The sequence below is a fragment of the Ambystoma mexicanum genome, chromosome 5p, assembly GCF_040938575.1.
Source record: "Ambystoma mexicanum isolate Mex_15411 chromosome 5p, UKY_AmexF1_1, whole genome shotgun sequence".
In the NCBI taxonomy this organism is placed as follows: Eukaryota; Metazoa; Chordata; class Amphibia; order Caudata; family Ambystomatidae; genus Ambystoma; species Ambystoma mexicanum.
Window position 1 is genome coordinate 230350273 of NC_090930.1, and position 18714 is coordinate 230368986.

Below are 18714 nucleotides of genomic sequence, written 5' to 3' on the forward strand. Positions count from 1 at the left end.
CTGTCTTTCAGGGTTGTGTCTTCCCCTATGTTTCTGTCTCATATGATATGACTGGACCATAAGGGAATTATTGTAAGAACATACTTGAAATATAAGTCTACAAATATAGTACATTTACAATTTTTAGTTCCTGACTGTTACCGAAGAAAATCATGAGGCCTAGATATGTCAGGAAAGGAAAAAAGGGGGCGTCAGACATGTGATATCATCTTTGATGTCCTGGGTGTTAGGCTTAGCAGTGCATGGTGGTGGCGCGAGTTATGGTTGCTTAGCTTACCATAACTGGCGAATTTCAAGGGTTTTTCGGTTTTACTTAGAACCATAACTTCACTTTAACAACATTTTTTCACTGAATTTCATAGGTTTTTAGTAGCCCAACTTAACCATAACGTCCCTTTAACAATGTTTTTTCACTGAATTTCATAGGTTTTTAATAGCGCAACTTAACCATAACGTCCCTTTAACAACGTTTTTTCACTGAATTTCATTGGTTTCTTTTGGTGCAACTTTACCATAACGTCCCTTTAACAAAGTTTTTTCATTGATTTTCATAGGTTTTTATTAGTGCAACTTAACCATAACGTCCCTTTAACACATGTATTTAATTGAATTTCATAGTTTTTATTAGTGCAACATAATCATAACGTCCTTTTCAATGGATGAAGACCACTAGCATCCTAAATTCTCAAAGTGGGAACCCGGGGTGGTAAAAAAAGATTTTTCTTCCCAAACCGGAATGCCTGCGGCGTCCCGGTGTAGGAATGAAAATCTTTTACCAAGATGGACACCATGGAAAGGGAAGGCGGGGTGTATAAAGAGAACACAACAGGGCATGGGTTTGGGGGACCAGGAGGGAGACACTGGGTATGAGAGGGGGGTGGGGGGGAAAAGCAGGGAGACACGGGGCATAAGCGGGGGTGGGGGGAACACGAGGGAGACACGGGGCATGAGAGGGGGTGGGGAATAACAGAAGAGATACACGGGGGATGAGCGGGGGGTGAGGGGCAACAGGAGGGAGACACGGGGCATGACCGGGGGTGGGAGGCAACAGGAGAGAGACACAGGGCATGACCGGGGGTGGGGGGCAACAGGAGAGAGACACAGGACATGAGCGGCAGGTGGGGGCAACATGAGAGAGACACAGGTTATGAGCGGGGGTGGGGGGCAAGAACAGGGAGACACAGGGCATGAGCGGGGGGTGGGGGTAACAGGGGAGAGACATGGGGCATGAGCGGAGGTGTGGGGCAACAGCAGGGAGACATGGGGCATGACCGGGGGGTGGGGGGCAACAGAAGGGAGACACGGGGCATGTCTGGGGGTGGGGGGCAACAGGAGAGAGACACGGGCATGAGAGGGGGGTGGGGGATAACAGGCGAGAAACACGGGGCGTGAGCGGGGCGTCAGGGGTAACAGGAGAGAGACACGGGGCATGAGCGGGGGGTGGTGGGCAACAGGAGAGAGACACAGGGCATGAGAGGGGGGTGGGGGGTAACAGGAGAGAGACACAGGGCATGAGTGGGGGGCGGGGGGTAACAGGAGAGACACAAGGCATAAGCTGGGACTGGGGGGAACAGGAGAGAGGCACGGGGCATGAGCAGGGGTTGGGGGGCAACAGCAGGGAGACACAGGCATGACCGGGCGGTGGGGGCAACAGGAGAGATATACAGAGCATGAGTGGGGGGCAACAGGAGAGAGACACAGGGCTCAAGAGGGGGGTGGGGGTTAACAGGAGAGAGACATGGGGCATGAGTGGGGGGTGGGGGGCAACAGCAGGGAGACATGGGGCATGACTGGGGGTGGGGGCAACAGCAGGGAGACATGGGGCATGATCGGGGGGGTAACAGGATAGAGACACGGGGCATGAGCGGGGGGTGGAGGGCAACAGGAAGGAGACACGGGGCATAAGAGAGGGTTGGGGGTAACAGAAGAGAGACACAGGGCATGAGAGGGAGGTGGGAGACAACAGCAGGGAGACACAGGGCATGAGCAGGGGGTGGAGAGGGACACGAGGAATGAATGGGGGGTGGGGGAACAGAAGAGATACACAGGGCATGAGAGGGGTTGGGGGCAAAAGCAGGGAGACACGGGGCATGACCGGGGGGTGGGTGGTAACAGGAGAGAGACACAGGGCATGAGTCGGGGGTGGGGGGCAACAGCAGGGAGACACAAGGCATGACTGGGAGTTGGGGGGCAACAGGAGAGAGACACGGGGCATGAGAGGGGGGGTGGTGGTAACAGGAGAGAGACACAGTGCATGAGCAGTAGGTGGGGGTCAACAGCAGGAAGACACGGGGCATGAGAGGGGGTGGGGGGCAACAGCAGAGAGACACGGGGCATGAGAAGAGGTGGGGGTAACAGGAGATAGACACGGGGCATGAGAGGGGGTGGTGGGCAACAGCATGGAGACACGTGGCATGAGCAGGGGGTGAGAGGCAACAGCAGGGAGACACAGGGCATGAGCGGGGAGTGGGGTGCAACGGCAGGGAGACACAGGGCAAGACCGGGGGTGAGGGCAACAGCAGGGAGACACAGGGCATGACCAGGGGTGGGGGCAACAGCAGGAAGACACGGGGCATGAGCAGGGGGTGGGGGGTAACAGGGGAGAGACATGGGGCATGAGCGGAGGTGTTGGGCAACAGCAGGGAGACATGGGGCATGACGGGGGGGTGGGGGGCAACAGAAGGGAGACACGGGGCATGACTGGGGGGTGGGGGGCAACAGGAGAGAGACACGGGGCATGAGAGGGGGTGGGGGATAACCTGTGAGAAACACGGGGCATGAGCGGGGCGTCAGGGGTAACAGGAGAGAGACACGGGGCATGAGCAGGGGGTGTGGGGCAACAGGAGAGAGACACAGGGTATGAGAGGGGGGTGGGGGGTAACAGGAGAGAGACACAGGGCATGAGTGGGGGCGGGAGGTAACAGGAGAGACACGAGGCATAAGCAGGGGCTGGGGGAACAGGAGAGAGGCACGGGGCATGAGCGGGGGTTGGGGGGCAACAGCAGAGAGACACAGGCAAGACCGGGGGGTGGGGGGCAACTGGAGAGAGATACGGAGCATGAGTGGGGGGTGGGGGGCAACAGTAGAGAGACACGGGGCATGAGTGGGGGGTGGGGGGCAACAGCAGGGAGACACGGGGCATGAGCAGGGGTTGGGGGATAACAGGGGAGAGACACGGGGCATGAGTGGGGTGTGGGGGGCATCAGCAGGGAGACACGGGGCATGATTGGGGGGTAACAGGTGAGAGACATGGGGCATGAGCGGGGGGTGGGGGGCAACAGGAGGGAGACACGGGGCATGAGCAGGGGTTGGGGGATAACAGGGGAGAGACACAGGGCATGAGTGGGGTGTGGGGGCATCAGCAGGGAGACATGGGGCATGATCGGGGGGGTAACAGGATAGAGACACGGGGCATGAGCGGGGGTGGGGGGCAACAGGAAATAGACACGGGGCATAAGAGAGGCTTGGGCGTAACAGAAGAGAGACACGGGGCATGAGAGGGAGGTGGGGTACAACAGCAGGGAGACATAGGGCATGAGTGGGGGGTGGGGGGGAACAAGGGGGACACGAGGCATGAATTGGGGGTGGGGGGAACAGAAGAGAGACACAGGGCATGAGAGGGGTTGGGGGGCAACAGCAGGGAGACACGGGGCATGAGAGGGGGGTGGGGGTAACAGGAGAGAGACACAGTGCCTGAGCGGTAGGTGGGGGTCAACAGCAGGAAGACACGGGGCATGAGAGGGGGTGGGGGGCAACATCAGAGAGACACGGGGCATGAGAAGGGGTGGGGGTAACAGGAGATAGACACGGGGCATGAGAGGGGGTGGAGGGCAACAGCATGGAGACACGTGACATGAGAGGGGGGTGACGGGTAACAGGGGGGGTGGGGGTAACAGAAGAGAGTCACAGGGCATGAGCGGGGGTTGAGGGGCAACAGCAGGGAGACACAGGGCATGAGCGGGGGGTGGGGTGCAACAGCAGGGAGACACATGGCAAGACCGGGGGTGAGGGCAACAGCATGGAGACACAGGGCATGACCAGGGGTGGGGGCAACAGCAGGAAGACACGGGGCATGAGCAGGGGGTGGGGGGTAAAAGGGGAGAGACACGGGACATGAGCGGGGACTGGGGGCAACAGCAGGGAGACATGCGGCATGACCAGGGCGTGGGGGCAGCAGGAGAGAGACACGGGGCATGAGAGGGGGTGGGGGGTAACAGGAGAGACATGGGGCATGAGCGGGGGTTGGGGGGCAACAGCAGGGAGACACGGGGCATGACTGGGGTCGGGGGCAACAGGAGAGAGACACAGGGCATGAGAGGGGGTTCGGAGTAACAGGAGGGAGACACAGGGCATGAGAGGGTGGTGGGGTCAACAGCAGGGAGACACGGGGCATGAACAGGGGTGGGGGGAACATGAGGGAGACACGGGGCATGAGAGGGGGATGGGGTAACAGGGGAGAGACACTGTGCAAGAGCGGGGGGTGGGGGGCAACAGCAGGGAGACACAGGCATGAGCGGGTGTGGGGGGGCAACAGCTTGGAGACACAGGACATGACTGGGGTTTGGGGATCAACAGCAGGGAGACACGGGGCATGAGCGGGGTGTGGGGTGTAAAACCAGAGAGACACCGGGCATGAGCAGGGTATCGGAGGCAACAGGAGAGAGACACGGGGCATGAGAGGGGGGGTGGGGGTAACAGGAGAGAGACACAGGGCATGAAAGGGTGGTGATGGGCAACAGCAGGTAGACACGGGGCATGAACGGTGGGTGGGGGGAAAACGAGGGAGACACGGGGCATGAGGGTGGGTGGGGGGCAACAGCAGGGAGACATGGGGCATGAATGGGGGGTGGGGGATAACACGAGAGACACGGGGCATGAGCGGGGGTTGCAGGGCAACAGCAGGGATACACAGGGCATGACAGGGGGATGGGGGCAACAGGAGAGAGACACAGGGCATGAGAGGGGGTGGGGGTAACAGGAAGGAGACACGGGGCATGAGCGGGGGGTGGGGGGTAACAGGAGAGAGACACGGGGCATGAGCGGGGGGTGGGGGGCAACAGCAGGGAGACATGGGGCATGACCGGAGGGTGGGGGGCAACATGAGAGAGACACGGGGCATGAGAGGGGGGTGGGGGTAACAGGAAGGAGACACGGGGCATGAGTGGGGGGTGGGGGGCAACAGCAGGGAGACACGGGGCATGACCGGGGGGTGGAGGGCAACAGGAGAGGGACACAGGGCATGAGAGGGGGGTGGAGTTAACAGGAGAGACATGGGGCATGACCGGGGGTCGGCGGCAACAGTAGAGCGACACAGGGCATGAGATGGGGTGAGGGTAACAGGAGAGAGACACGGGGCATGAGAGGGTGGTGGGGGCAACAGTAGGGAGACACGGGGCATGAACGGTGGGTGGGGGGAGCACGAGGGAGACACGGGGCATGAGCGGGAGGTGGGGGGCAACAGCAGGGAGACATGGGGCATGACCGGGGGGTGGGGGGCAACATGAGAGAGACACGGGGCATGAGAGGGGAGCGGGGGGTAACAGGAGAGACACGGGGCATGAGCGGGGGTTGGGGGGTAACAGCAGGGAGACACGGGGCATGACTGGGGGTCGGGGGCAACAGGAGAGAGACACAGGGCATGAGAGGGGGTTCGGGGTAACAGGAGGGAGATACGGGGCATGAGAGGGTGGTGGGGGGCAACAGCAGGGAGACATGGGGCATGAACAGGGTTGGGGGAACACGAGGGAGACACGGGGCATGAGCGGGGTGGGGGGCAACAGCAGGGAGACACTGGGCATGAGTGGGAGTGGGGGATAACACGAGAGACACGGGGCATGAGTGGGGGTTGCGGGGCAACAGCAGGGATACACAGGGCATGACAGGGGGATGGGGGCAACAGGAGAGAGACACAGGGCATGAGAGGGGGGTGGGGGGCAACAGCAGGGAGACACAGGGCATGACCAGGGGGTGGGGGGCAACAGGAAAGGGACACAGGGCATGAGAGGGGGTGAGGGTAACAGGAGAGAGACACGGGGCATGAGAGGGTGGTGGGGGGCAACAGCAGGGAGACACAGGGCATGAACGGTGGGTGGGGGGAGCACGAGGGAGACACGGGGCATGAGTGGGGGGTGGGGGGCAACAGCAGGGAGACATGGGGCATGACCGAGGTGTGGGGGGCAACAGGAGAGAGACACGGGGCATGAGAGGGGGGTGGGGGGTAACTGGAGAGACACGGGGCATGAGTGGGGGTTGGGGGGCAACAGCAGGGAGACACAGGGCATGACTGGGGGTGGGGGGCAACAGGAGAGAGACACAGGGCATGAGAGGGGGTTCGGGGTAACAGGAGGGAGACACGGGGCATGAGAGGGTGGTGGAGGGCAACAGCAGGGAGACACGGGGCATGAACAGGGTTGGGGGAACACGAGGGAGACACAGGGCATGAGAGGGGGATGGGGGTAACAGGGGAGAGACTCTGTACATGAGCGGGGGGTGGGGGGCAACAGCAGGGAGACACAGGCATGAGCGGGGGTGGGGGGCAACAGCTTGGAGACACAGGACATGACTGGGGGTTGGGGATCAACAGCAGGGAGACACGGGGCATGAGCGTGGGGTGGGGTGTAACACCAGAGAGACACGGGGCATGAGCAGGGTATCGGAGGCAACAGGAGAGAGACACGGGGCATGAGAGGGGGGTTGGGGTAACAGGAGAGAGACACGGGGCATGAGAGGGTGGTGAGGGGCAACAGCAGGGAGACACGGGGCATGAACAGTGGGTGGGGGGAACACGAGGGAGACACAGGGCATAAGCGGGGGTGGGGGGCAACAGCAGGGAGACACGGGGCATGAGTGGGGGTGGGGGGCAACAGCAGGGAGACACGGAGCATGAACAGTGGGTGGGGGAACACGAGGGAGACACGGGGCATAAGCGGGGGTGGGGGGCAACAGCAGGGAGACACGGGGCATGAGTGGGGGGTGGGGGATAACACGAGAGACACGGGGCATGATCGGGGGTTGCGGGGCAACAGCAGGGATACACAGGGCATGACAGGGGGAAGGGGCAACAGGAGAGAGACACAGGGCATGAGAGGGGGGTGGGGATAACAGGAAGGAGACGCAGGGGATGAGAGGGTGGTGGGGGCAACAGCAGGAAGACACGGGTCATGAACATGGGTGGGGGGAACACGAGGGAGACACGGGGCATGAGAGGGGGGTGGGGGTAACAGGGGAGAGACAATGAGCATGAGCGGGGTGTGGGGGGCAACAGCAGGGAGACATGGGGCATGAACGGGTGGTGGGGGGCAACAGCAGGGAGACACAGGTCATGATTGGGGGGTGGGGGGCAACAGCAGGGAGACACAGGGCACGAGCAGGGGGTGGGGAGTAACACCAGAGAGACACCGGCATGACAGGGGGGTGGGGGGTTAACAGGAGAGAGTGTCACGCCTGCGCCACGGGCGCATCCATTTACGCTCAATATGGACTATTTGTTTATCATTTATTTACAACAGACTCTTGGATCCATCTTTATTTACTTTGGGAACTTTATTTCCCATTTGCGAGACTTTGGTGCTTTATTATTTTTTCCAACAAACTACGTATACCACAATGCACCTGTCTACAAGCATCGATTCCTAGCTGTTCCTATTGGTTATCAAAGGAACTACACCCCCCAGAAGCCCTAGGGACTTGCCCTGCTTCCACCAGCCCAGGAACAGAAAGGGAGGTGGCCGATTGCCTGCAGGTGTGCTTAGCCAGGTGCAACCAATTAGCCTGCCTCTGTGCTGGGCTAGGCAGTATAAAGGCTGCTGCCTGCAGTGGCTCAGCCTCTTGCATCTGAGAGTCCTTCCTCCACCTTTCGCGTCTTTCTACGGATCTTTGTATGCTGTTTACCATCTCTCCTGCTTGGATCCTGCCTTGCAGCTTGCTACACCCTGCTGCCTACAGCCCTAACCTTCTGGGCTCCCTACCTCAGTCCAGCTCCTCTGGGCTTCCTGCCTTGCAGCCTTTTACACTTCGCTGCCTCCTGCCATTGCCTTCCAGGCTCCCTGCCTCACAGCCCTGCTCCTTTGGGCTCTCCACATTGCAGCTGATCATGCTCTGCTGCCTTCCAGCCTCCGCCCTTACCCTGCGGGCTCTCTACATTTCAGCTGTTCACGCTCTGCTGCTTTCCAGCCTCAGCCCTTGTCCTCTGGGCTCCCTGCTCTGCAGCCTGCCTCACTCCGGCTGCCTTCAGCCCTTGTCCTCTGGGCTCCCTGCTCTGCAGCCTGCCTCACTCCGGCTGCCTTCAGCCTTTGTCCTTTGGGCTCCCTGCTCTGCAGCCTACCTCACTACGGTTGCCTACAGCCCTTGTCCTCTGGCCTTCCTACTTTGCAGCTTATCACGCTCCGCTGCCTGCTACCTATCTTTTTCTGCTGGGTTCTCGGCCTAGCAGCCCGCTACAGTCCTCTGCTACCTTCTACGGTCACCGGCCCTGCCCCTCAGGGCCCACTCCTTGCTGCCCGGCCCTTCTGGGTTCCTTACCGTGCAGCCTGCTTTACTCTGATGCCCTAAGCCCTTTTCATCTGGGCTCTCTAACTTACAGCCCTGCTCCTGTGGGCTTGCTCATTGCTTTCCTGCTCCCCTGAGCTCTCAACCTTGTTCCTTACTGTCCTCTGCTATCCTATCCTGTTACACGACTTTCCCTTCATTTCCTTCTGCTAGTTTGCTATCACCTCCTTTCCTGGATTTGTCTGTAGTATCTTCTCTTGTACTGTTTGTAGACCCTTTTGTACAGAGCTTGTCTGTTGGTTCCCATCAGTCAACCTCTGCCCCTTCCCTTGTTTCGTTTCTATATTACAGACACCCATAGCTGCTGTTCCAAGCCATGAGCAAACAGCGTGGGCCTCTGTTATAGCAAACTGTGTAGAAGGCTAGAGTATTTCCTAAGGTTCGTGGAATACTGTTTTCCTAGATCTGCATACACCCCAAGAGGGAATTAATTCTGTAACTTTTTCCCTTGCTACTCTGGCCTACTCTTTGTTCTCTTTCCTCTCTGCTGTGTGTGTACTTATCTGTCCACTTTATTTTGACACAACCAGCGAAACCCTTTCTGGGTGTCTTGTGCTACTCTTAATAGAGTGCCAACCCTGACAGAGAGACACGGGGAATGAGCGGGTTTGGGGGAACACGAGGGAGACATGGGGCATGAGAGGGAGTTGCGGGGTGACAGGGGGTGTGGGGGGTAACAGGAGAGAGACACAGGGCATGAGCAGGGGCTGGGGGCGACAGCAGGGAGACACGGCGCATGAGCGGGGGTTGGGGTGTAACAGGAGAGAGACACGGGGCATGAGAGGGGAGTGGGGTGCAACAGCAAGGAGACACGGGGCATGACCGGGGGTGGGGGCAACAGGTTGGAGACACGCGGCATGACCGGGGGTTGGGGCAATAGCAGGGAGACACAGTGCATGAGCAGGGGGTGGGGGGTAACAGGGGAGAGACACGGGGCAAGAGCTGGGGCTGGGGGCAACAGCAGGGAGACACGGTGCATGACTGGGGGTGGGGGGCAACAGGAGAGAGACAAGGGGCATGAGAGGGGGTGGGGGTTAACAGGAAAGAGACACAGAGCATGAGAGGGGGGTGGGGGTAACAGAAGAGAGCCACGGCCACTAGAGTGGGTGGGAGGGTAACAGGGGAGAGACACGGGGCATGAGCAGGGGTTTGGGGCAAGAGCAGGGAGACACGGGGCATGAGCGGAGGGTGGGGGCAACAGCAGGGAGACACGGGGCATGAGAGGGTGGTGTTGGGTAATGGGAGAGAGACACGGGGCATGAGCGGGGGTGGGGGGCAACAGGAGAGAGACACAGGGCATGAGTGGTGGTGGGGGTAACAGGAGAGAGACACGGGCAGGACCGGTGATAGGGGGAACAGGAGAGAGACATGGGGCATGAGCGGGGGGTGAGGGGCAACAGCAGGGAGACATGGGGCATGACCTCGGATGGGGGGCAACAGGAGAGAGACACAGGGCATGAGAGGGGGTGGGGGGTAACAGCAGGGAGACACGGGGCATGACCGGGTGTCAGGGGCAACAGGAGAGTGACACGGGGCATGAGAGGGGGGTGGGGGTAACAGGAGTGAGACACGGGGCATGAGAGGGTGTGGGGGGCAACAGCAGGGAGACACGGGGCATGGACGGGGTGTGGGGGGAACATGAGGGAGACACGGGGCATGAGAGGGGGTGCGGGGTAACAGGAGAGAGACACTGTGCATGAGCGGGGGGTGGGAGGCAACAGCATGGAGACACGGGGCATGAGCGGAGGGTGGGGGGCACACAGCAGAGAGACACGGGGCATGACCGGGGGGTGGGGGGCAACAGCAGGGAGACACGGTGCATGAGCGGGGGGTGGGGTGTAACAGGAGAGAGACACGGGGCATGAGCGGGGGGTGGTGGGCAACAGCAGGGAGACACGGGGCATGAGCAGGGGGTGGGGGGTAACAGGGGAGAGACACGGGGCAAGAGCTGGGGCTGGGGGCAACAGCAGGGAGACACGGTGCATGACTGGGGGTGGGGGGCAACAGGAGAGAGACAAGGGGCATGAGAGGGGGTGGGGGTTAACAGGAAAGAGACACAGAGCATGAGAGGGGGGTGGGGGTAACAGAAGAGAGCCACGGCCACTAGAGTGGGTGGGAGGGTAACAGGGGAGAGACACGGGGCATGAGCAGGGGTTTGGGGCAAGAGCAGGGAGACACGGGGCATGAGCGGAGGGTGGGGGCAACAGCAGGGAGACACGGTGCATGAGCGGGGGGTGGGGTGTAACAGGAGAGAGACACGGGGCATGAGCGGGGGGTGGTGGGCAACAGCAGGGAGACACGGGGCATGACTGGGGGGTCGGGGGCAACAGGAGAGAGACACAGGGCATGAGAGGGGGGTGGGAGGTAACAGGAGAGAGAAACGGGGAATGAGAGGGCGGTGAGGGGTATCAGAGGGGTGTGGGGGGTAACAGGTGAGAGACACGGGGCATGAGCGGGGGTGGGGGGCAACAAAAGGGAGACACAGGGCATGAGTGGGGGATGGGTGCAACAGCAGGGAGACACGGGCATGACCGGGGGGTGGGGGCAACAGTGGGGAGACTCGGGGCATGACCAGGGGTGGGGGCAACAGCAGGGAGACACATGGCATGAGCAGGGGGTGGGGGGTAACAGGGGAGAGACAGGGGGCATGAGCGGGGGCTGGGGGGCAACATCAGGGAGACACGGGGCATGGCCAAGGTGGTGGGGAGCAACAGGAGAGAGACACGGGACATGAGAGGGGATGGGGTAACAGAAGAGAGACACAGGGAATGAGCAGGGGCTGGGGGCGACAGCAGGGAGACACGGCGCATGAGCGGGGGTTGGGGTGTAACAGGAGAGAGACACGGGGCATGAGAGGGGAGTGGGGTGCAACAGCAAGGAGACACGGGGCATGACCGGGGGTGGGGGCAACAGGTTGGAGACACGCGGCATGACCGGGGGTTGGGGCAATAGCAGGGAGACACAGTGCATGAGCAGGGGGTGGGGGGTAACAGGGGAGAGACACGGGGCAAGAGCTGGGGCTGGGGGCAACAGCAGGGAGACACGGTGCATGACTGGGGGTGGGGGGCAACAGGAGAGAGACAAGGGGCATGATAGGGGGTGGGGGTTAACAGGAAAGAGACACAGAGCATGAGAGGGGGGTGGGGGTAACAGAAGAGAGCCACGGCCACTAGAGTGGGTGGGAGGGTAACAGGGGAGAGACACGGGGCATGAGCAGGGGTTTGGGGCAAGAGCAGGGAGACACGGGGCATGAGCGGAGGGTGGGGGCAACAGCAGGGAGACACGGGGCATGAGAGGGTGGTGTTGGGTAATGAGAGAGAGACACGGGGCATGAGCGGGGGTGGGGGGCAACAGGAGAGAGACACAGGGCATGAGTGGTGGTGGGGGGTAACAGGAGAGAGACACGGGCAGGACCGGTGATAGGGGGAACAGGAGAGAGACATGGGGCATGAGCGGGGGGTGAGGGGCAACAGCAGGGAGACATGGGGCATGACCTCGGATGGGGGGCAACAGGAGAGAGACACAGGGCATGAGAGGGGGTGGGGGGTAACAGCAGGGAGACACGGGGCATGACCGGGTGTCAGGGGCAACAGGAGAGTGACACGGGGCATGAGAGGGGGGTGGGGGTAACAGGAGTGAGACACGGGGCATGAGAGGGTGTGGGGGGCAACAGCAGGGAGACACGGGGCATGGACGGGGTGTGGGGGGAACATGAGGGAGACACGGGGCATGAGAGGGGGTGCGGGGTAACAGGAGAGAGACACTGTGCATGAGCGGGGGGTGGGAGGCAACAGCATGGAGACACGGGGCATGAGCGGAGGGTGGGGGGCACACAGCAGAGAGACACGGGGCATGACCGGGGGGTGGGGGGCAACAGCAGGGAGACACGGTGCATGAGCGGGGGGTGGGGTGTAACAGGAGAGAGACACGGGGCATGAGCGGGGTTGGTGGGCAACAGCAGGGAGACACGGGGCATGACTGGGGGGTCGGGGGCAACAGGAGAGAGACACGGGGCATAAGCAGGGAGACACGGGGTATGAGTTGGGTGTGGGGGCAACAGCAGGGAGACACGGGGCATGACCGGGGGTGGGGGGCAACAGGGGAGAGATATGGGGCATGAACGGGGGGTGGGGGGCAACAGTGGGGAGACTCGGGGCATGACCAGGGGTGGGTGCAACAGCAGGGAGACACATGGCATGAGCAGGGGGTGGGGGGTAACAGGGGAGAGACAGGGGGCATGAGCGGGGGCTGGGGGGCAACATCAGGGAGACACGGGGCATGGCCAAGGTGGTGGGGAGCAACAGGAGAGAGACACGGGACATGAGAGGGGATGGGGGTAACAGAAGAGAGACACAGGGAATGAGCAGGGGCTGGGGGCGACAGCAGGGAGACACGGCGCATGAGCGGGGGTTGGGGTGTAACAGGAGAGAGACACGGGCATGAGAGGGGAGTGGGGTGCAACAGCAAGGAGACACGGGGCATGACCGGGGGTGGGGGCAACAGGTTGGAGACACGCGGCATGACCGGGGGTTGGGGCAATAGCAGGGAGACACAGTGCATGAGCAGGGGGTGGGGGGTAACAGGGGAGAGACACGGGGCAAGAGCTGGGGCTGGGGGCAACAGCAGGGAGACACGGTGCATGACTGGGGGTGGGGGGCAACAGGAGAGAGACAAGGGGCATGATAGGGGGTGGGGGTTAACAGGAAAGAGACACAGAGCATGAGAGGGGGGTGGGGGTAACAGAAGAGAGCCACGGCCACTAGAGTGGGTGGGAGGGTAACAGGGGAGAGACACGGGGCATGAGCAGGGGTTTGGGGCAAGAGCAGGGAGACACGGGGCATGAGCGGAGGGTGGGGGCAACAGCAGGGAGACACGGGGCATGAGAGGGTGGTGTTGGGTAATGAGAGAGAGACACGGGGCATGAGCGGGGGTGGGGGGCAACAGGAGAGAGACACAGGGCATGAGTGGTGGTGGGGGGTAACAGGAGAGAGACACGGGCAGGACCGGTGATAGGGGGAACAGGAGAGAGACATGGGGCATGGGCGGGGGGTGAGGGGCAACAGCAGGGAGACATGGGGCATGACCTCGGATGGGGGGCAACAGGAGAGAGACACAGGGCATGAGAGGGGGTGGGGGGTAACAGCAGGGAGACACGGGGCATGACCGGGTGTCAGGGGCAACAGGAGAGTGACACGGGGCATGAGAGGGGGGTGGGGGTAACAGGAGTGAGACACGGGGCATGAGAGGGTGTGGGGGGCAACAGCAGGGAGACACGGGGCATGGACGGGGTGTGGGGGGAACATGAGGGAGACACGGGGCATGAGAGGGGGTGCGGGGTAACAGGAGAGAGACACTGTGCATGAGCGGGGGGTGGGAAGCAACAGCATGGAGACACGGGGCATGAGCGGAGGGTGGGGGGCACACAGCAGAGAGACACGGGGCATGACCGGGGGGTGGGGGGCAACAGCAGGGAGACACGGTGCATGAGCGGGGGGTGGGGTGTAACAGGAGAGAGACACGGGGCATGAGCGGGGGGTGGTGGGCAACAGCAGGGAGACACGGGGCATGACTGGGGGGTCGGGGGCAACAGGAGAGAGACACAGGGCATGAGAGGGGGGTGGGAGGTAACAGGAGAGAGAAACGGGGAATGAGAGGGGGGTGGGGGGTATCAGAGGGGTGTGGGGGGTAACAGGTGAGAGACACGGGGCATGAGCGGGGGTGGGGGGCAACAAAAGGGAGACACAGGGCATGAGTGGGGGATGGGTGCAACAGCAGGGAGACACGGGGCATGACCGGGGGGTGGGGGCAACAGTGGGGAGACTCGGGGCATGACAGGGGTGGGGGCAACAGCAGGGAGACACATGGCATGAGCAGGGGGTGGGGGGTAACAGGGGAGAGACAGGGGGCATGAGCGGGGGCTGGGGGGCAACATCAGGGAGACACGGGGCATGGCCAAGGTGGTGGGGAGCAACAGGAGAGAGACACGGGACATGAGAGGGGATGGGGGTAACAGAAGAGAGACACAGGGAATGAGAGGGGGGTGGGGGGTAACAGGAGAGAGACACGGGGCATGAGAGGGGGTGGGGGGTAACAGGAGAGAGACACGGGGCATGACTGGGGGGTCGGGGGCAACAGCAGGGAGATACGGGGCATGAGCAGAGGGTGGGGGGCAACAGCAGGGAGACACGGGGCATGAGAGGATTGTGTGGGGTAACGGGAGAGAGACACGGGGCATGAGCAGGGGGTGGGGGGCAACAGGAGAGAGACACGGGGCATGAGTGTGGGTGTGGGGTAACAGGAGAGAGACACGGGGCATGAGCAGGGGGTGGGGGGTAACAGGGGAGAGACACGGGGCATGAGCGGGGGCTGGGGGGCAACAACAGGGAGACATGGGGCATGACCAAGGTGGTGGGGAGCAACAGGAGAGAGACACGGGACATGAGAGGGGTGGGGGTAACAGAAGAGAGACACAGGGCATGAGAGGGGGGTGGGGTGTAACAGGAGAGAGACACCGCGCATGGGCGGGAGGGTGGGGTTCCAATATCAGGGAGACACGGGGCATGAGAGGGGGTTGTGGGGTAACAGGAGAGAAACGCGGGGCATGATGGGGTGGTGGGGGCAACAGGAGAGAGACATGGGGCATGAGCAGGGGGTGGGGGGTAACAGGAGAGAGACACGGGGCATGAGCAGGGGGTGGGGAGCAACAGGAGAGAGACACGGGGCATGATTGGGGGGTGGGGGGAAACAGGAGAGAGACATGGGGCAGGGCATGAGCGGGGGGTGGGGGTTAACAGCAGGGAGACACGGGGAATGGGATGGGGGATGAGTGCCAACAGCAGGGAGACATGGGGCATGAGCAGGAGGGCAATGGAGAAAGACAAGGGGCATGAGTGGAGGTGGGGGGTAACAGAAGAGAGACACGGGGCATGAGCAAGGGGTGGGAGGCAACAGCAGGGAGACATGGGGCATGAGTACGGGGTGGGGGCCACAGCAGGGAGACACGGGACATGAGCGCTTGGTGGAGGTAGTCCGAGGGAGACACGGGGCATGAGCGGGGGGTGGGGGAGTAACAGGAGAGAGACACGGGGCATGAGTGGGGGGTGTGGGCAACAGCAGGGAAACACGGGGCATTAGCGGATTGTGGGGGACAACGGCAGGGAGACACGGGGCGTTAGCGGGGTATGGGGGAACACGAGGGAGATACGGGGCATGGGTGGGGGGGTAACAGGAGAGAGACACGGGGCATGAGCGGGGGTTGGGGGCAACAGCAGGGAGACACGGGACATGAGCAGGGGGGCAACAGGAGAGAGACACGGGGCATGAGCGGGGGTGGGGGCAACAGCAGGGAGACATGGGGCATTTGCGAGGGTGTGGGGGCAAAAGCAGGGAGACACGGGGCATGACCGGGGGGTGGGGGGCAACAGGAGAGAGACATGGGGCATGAGCAAGGGGTAGGGTGCAACAGCAGGGAGGCACGGGGCATGAGCGGGGTGGTGGGGGGCAACAGCAGGGAGACACGAGGCAATGGAGGGGGGTGGGGGGCAACAGGAGAGAGACACGGGACATGAGAGGGGGTGGGGGTAACAGGAGAGAGACACAGGGCATGAGAGAGGGGTGGGGGTAACAGGAGAGAGACACGGGGCATGAGAGGGGGTGGGGGGTAACAGGAGAGAGACACAGCGCATGAGCAGGGGATGGGGCAACAGCAGGGAGACACGGGGCATGAGAGGGGGTTGTGGGGTAACAGGAGAGAGATGTGGGGCATGAGCGGGGGGTGGGGGCAACAGGAGAGAGACATGGGGCATGAGCGGGGGGTGGGGGGGTAACAGGAGAGAGACACGGGGCATGAGCAGGGAGTGGGGGCAACAGGGGGTGTGGGGGGTAAGAGGAGAGAGACACGGGGCATGAGCGGCGGTGGGGGTAACAGCAGTGAGACACAGGGCATGAGTGGGGGTGGTGCAACAGCAGGGAGACACGGGGCATGACCGGGGGTGGGGGCAACAGCTCGGAGACACGGGGCATGACCGGGGGTTGGGGCAACAGCAGGGAGACACGGGGCATGAGCAGGGGGTGGGGGGTAACAGGAGAGAGACAGGGGGCATGAGCGGGGGCTGGGGGGCAACAGCAGGGCAACACGGGGCATGACCAAGGTGGTGGGGAGCAACAGGAGAGAGACACGGGACATGAGAGGGGGTGGGGGTAACAGAAGAGAGACACAGGGCATGAGAGGGGGGTGGGGGGTAACAGGAGAGAGACACAGGGCATGAGAGGGGGTTGGCGGGTAACAGGAGAGAGACATGGGGCATGAGCGGGGGATTGTGGCAACAGCAGGGAGACACGGGGCATGAGCAGAGGGTGGGGGGCAACAGCACGGAGACACAGGGCATGAGAGGATTGTGGGGGGTAACGGGAGAGAGCCACGGGGCATGAGCAGGGGGTGGGGGCAACAGGAGAGAGACACGGGGCATGAGTGTGGGTGTGGGGTAACAGGAAAGAGACACGGGCCATGAGCAGGGGTTGGGGGTAACAGGGGAGAGACACGGGGCATGAGCGGGGGCTGGGGTACAACAGCAGGGAGACACGAGGCAATGGAGGGGGGTGGGGGGCAACAGGAGAGAGACACGGGACATGGGAGGGGGTGGGGGTAACAGGAGAGAGACACAGGGCATGAGAGAGGGTTGGGGGGTAACAGGAGAGAGACACGGGGCATGAGAGGGGGATGGGGGGTAAAAGGAGAGAGACACAGCGCATGAACGAGGTGGTGGGGGGCAACAGGAGAGAGACACGGGACATGAGAGGGGGTGGGGGTAACAGGAGAGAGACACAGGGCATGAGAGGGGGGTGGGGGGTAACAGGAGAGAGACACGGGGCATGAGAGGGGGTGGGGGGTAGCTGGAGAGAGACACCGCACATGAGCGGGGGGTTGGGGGGCAATATCAGGGAGACACGGGGTATGAGAGGGGGGTGTGGGGTAACAGGAGAGAAACGCGGGGCATGAGCGGGGGGTGGGGGCAACAGGAGAGAGACATGGGGCATGAGCGGGGGATGAGGGGGTAACAGGAGAGAGACACAGGGCATGAGCAGGGGGTGGGGGGCAACAGGAGAGAGACACGGGGCATGAGTGGGGGGTGAGGGGTTAACAGGAGAGAGACATGGGGCAGGGCATGAGCTGGGGTGGGGGGCAACAGCAATGAGACACGGGGCATGGGATGGGGGGTGAGGGCCAACAGCAGGGAGACATGGGGCATGAGCAGGAGGGCAATGGAGAGAGGCACGGGGCATGAGCGGAGGTGGGGGGTAACACGAGAGAGACATGGGGCATGAGCAGGGGGTGGGGGGCAACAGCAGGGAGACACGGGACATGACCGGGTGGTGGAGGGAGCACGAGGGAGACACGGGGCATGAGCGGGGTGTGGGGGTGTAACAGGAGAGAGACACAGGGCATGAGCGGGGGGTGGGGGGCAACAGCAGGGAAACACGGGGCATTATCGCATTGTGGGGGGCAACAACGGGGAGACACGGGGCATTAGCGGGGTGTGGGGGAACACGAGGGAGACACGGGGCATGAGCGGGGGGTGGGGGGTAACAGGAGAGAGACACGGGGCATGAGCGGGGGGTGGCGGCTACAGCAGGGAGACACGGGACATGAGCAGGGGGTGGGGGGCAACAGGAGAGAGACACGGGGCATAAGCAGGGAGACACGGGGTATGAGTTGGGTGTGGGGGCAACAGCAGGGAGACACGGGGCATGACCGGGGGTGGGGGGCAACAGGGGAGAGATATGGGGCATGAACGGGGGGTGGGGGGCAACAGCAGGGAGACACGGGGCATGAGCGGGGTGGTGGGGGGCAACAGCAGGGAGACACGGGGCAATGGAGGGGGTGGGGGGCAACAGGAGAGAGACACGGGACATGAGAGGGGGTGGGGGTAAAAGGAGAGAGACACAGGGCATGAGAGGGGGGTGGGGGCAAGAGGAGAGGGGCACGCGGCATGAGAGGGCGGTGGGAGGTAACAGGAGAGAGACACAGCGCATGAGCGGGGGGCTGGGGGGGGCAACAGCAGGGAGACATGGGGCATGAGCGGGCGGTGGGTGTAACAGGAGAGATAAACGGGGCATGAGCGGGGGGTAGGGGGCAAAGAGAGAGAGACACTGGCATGAGAGGGGGTG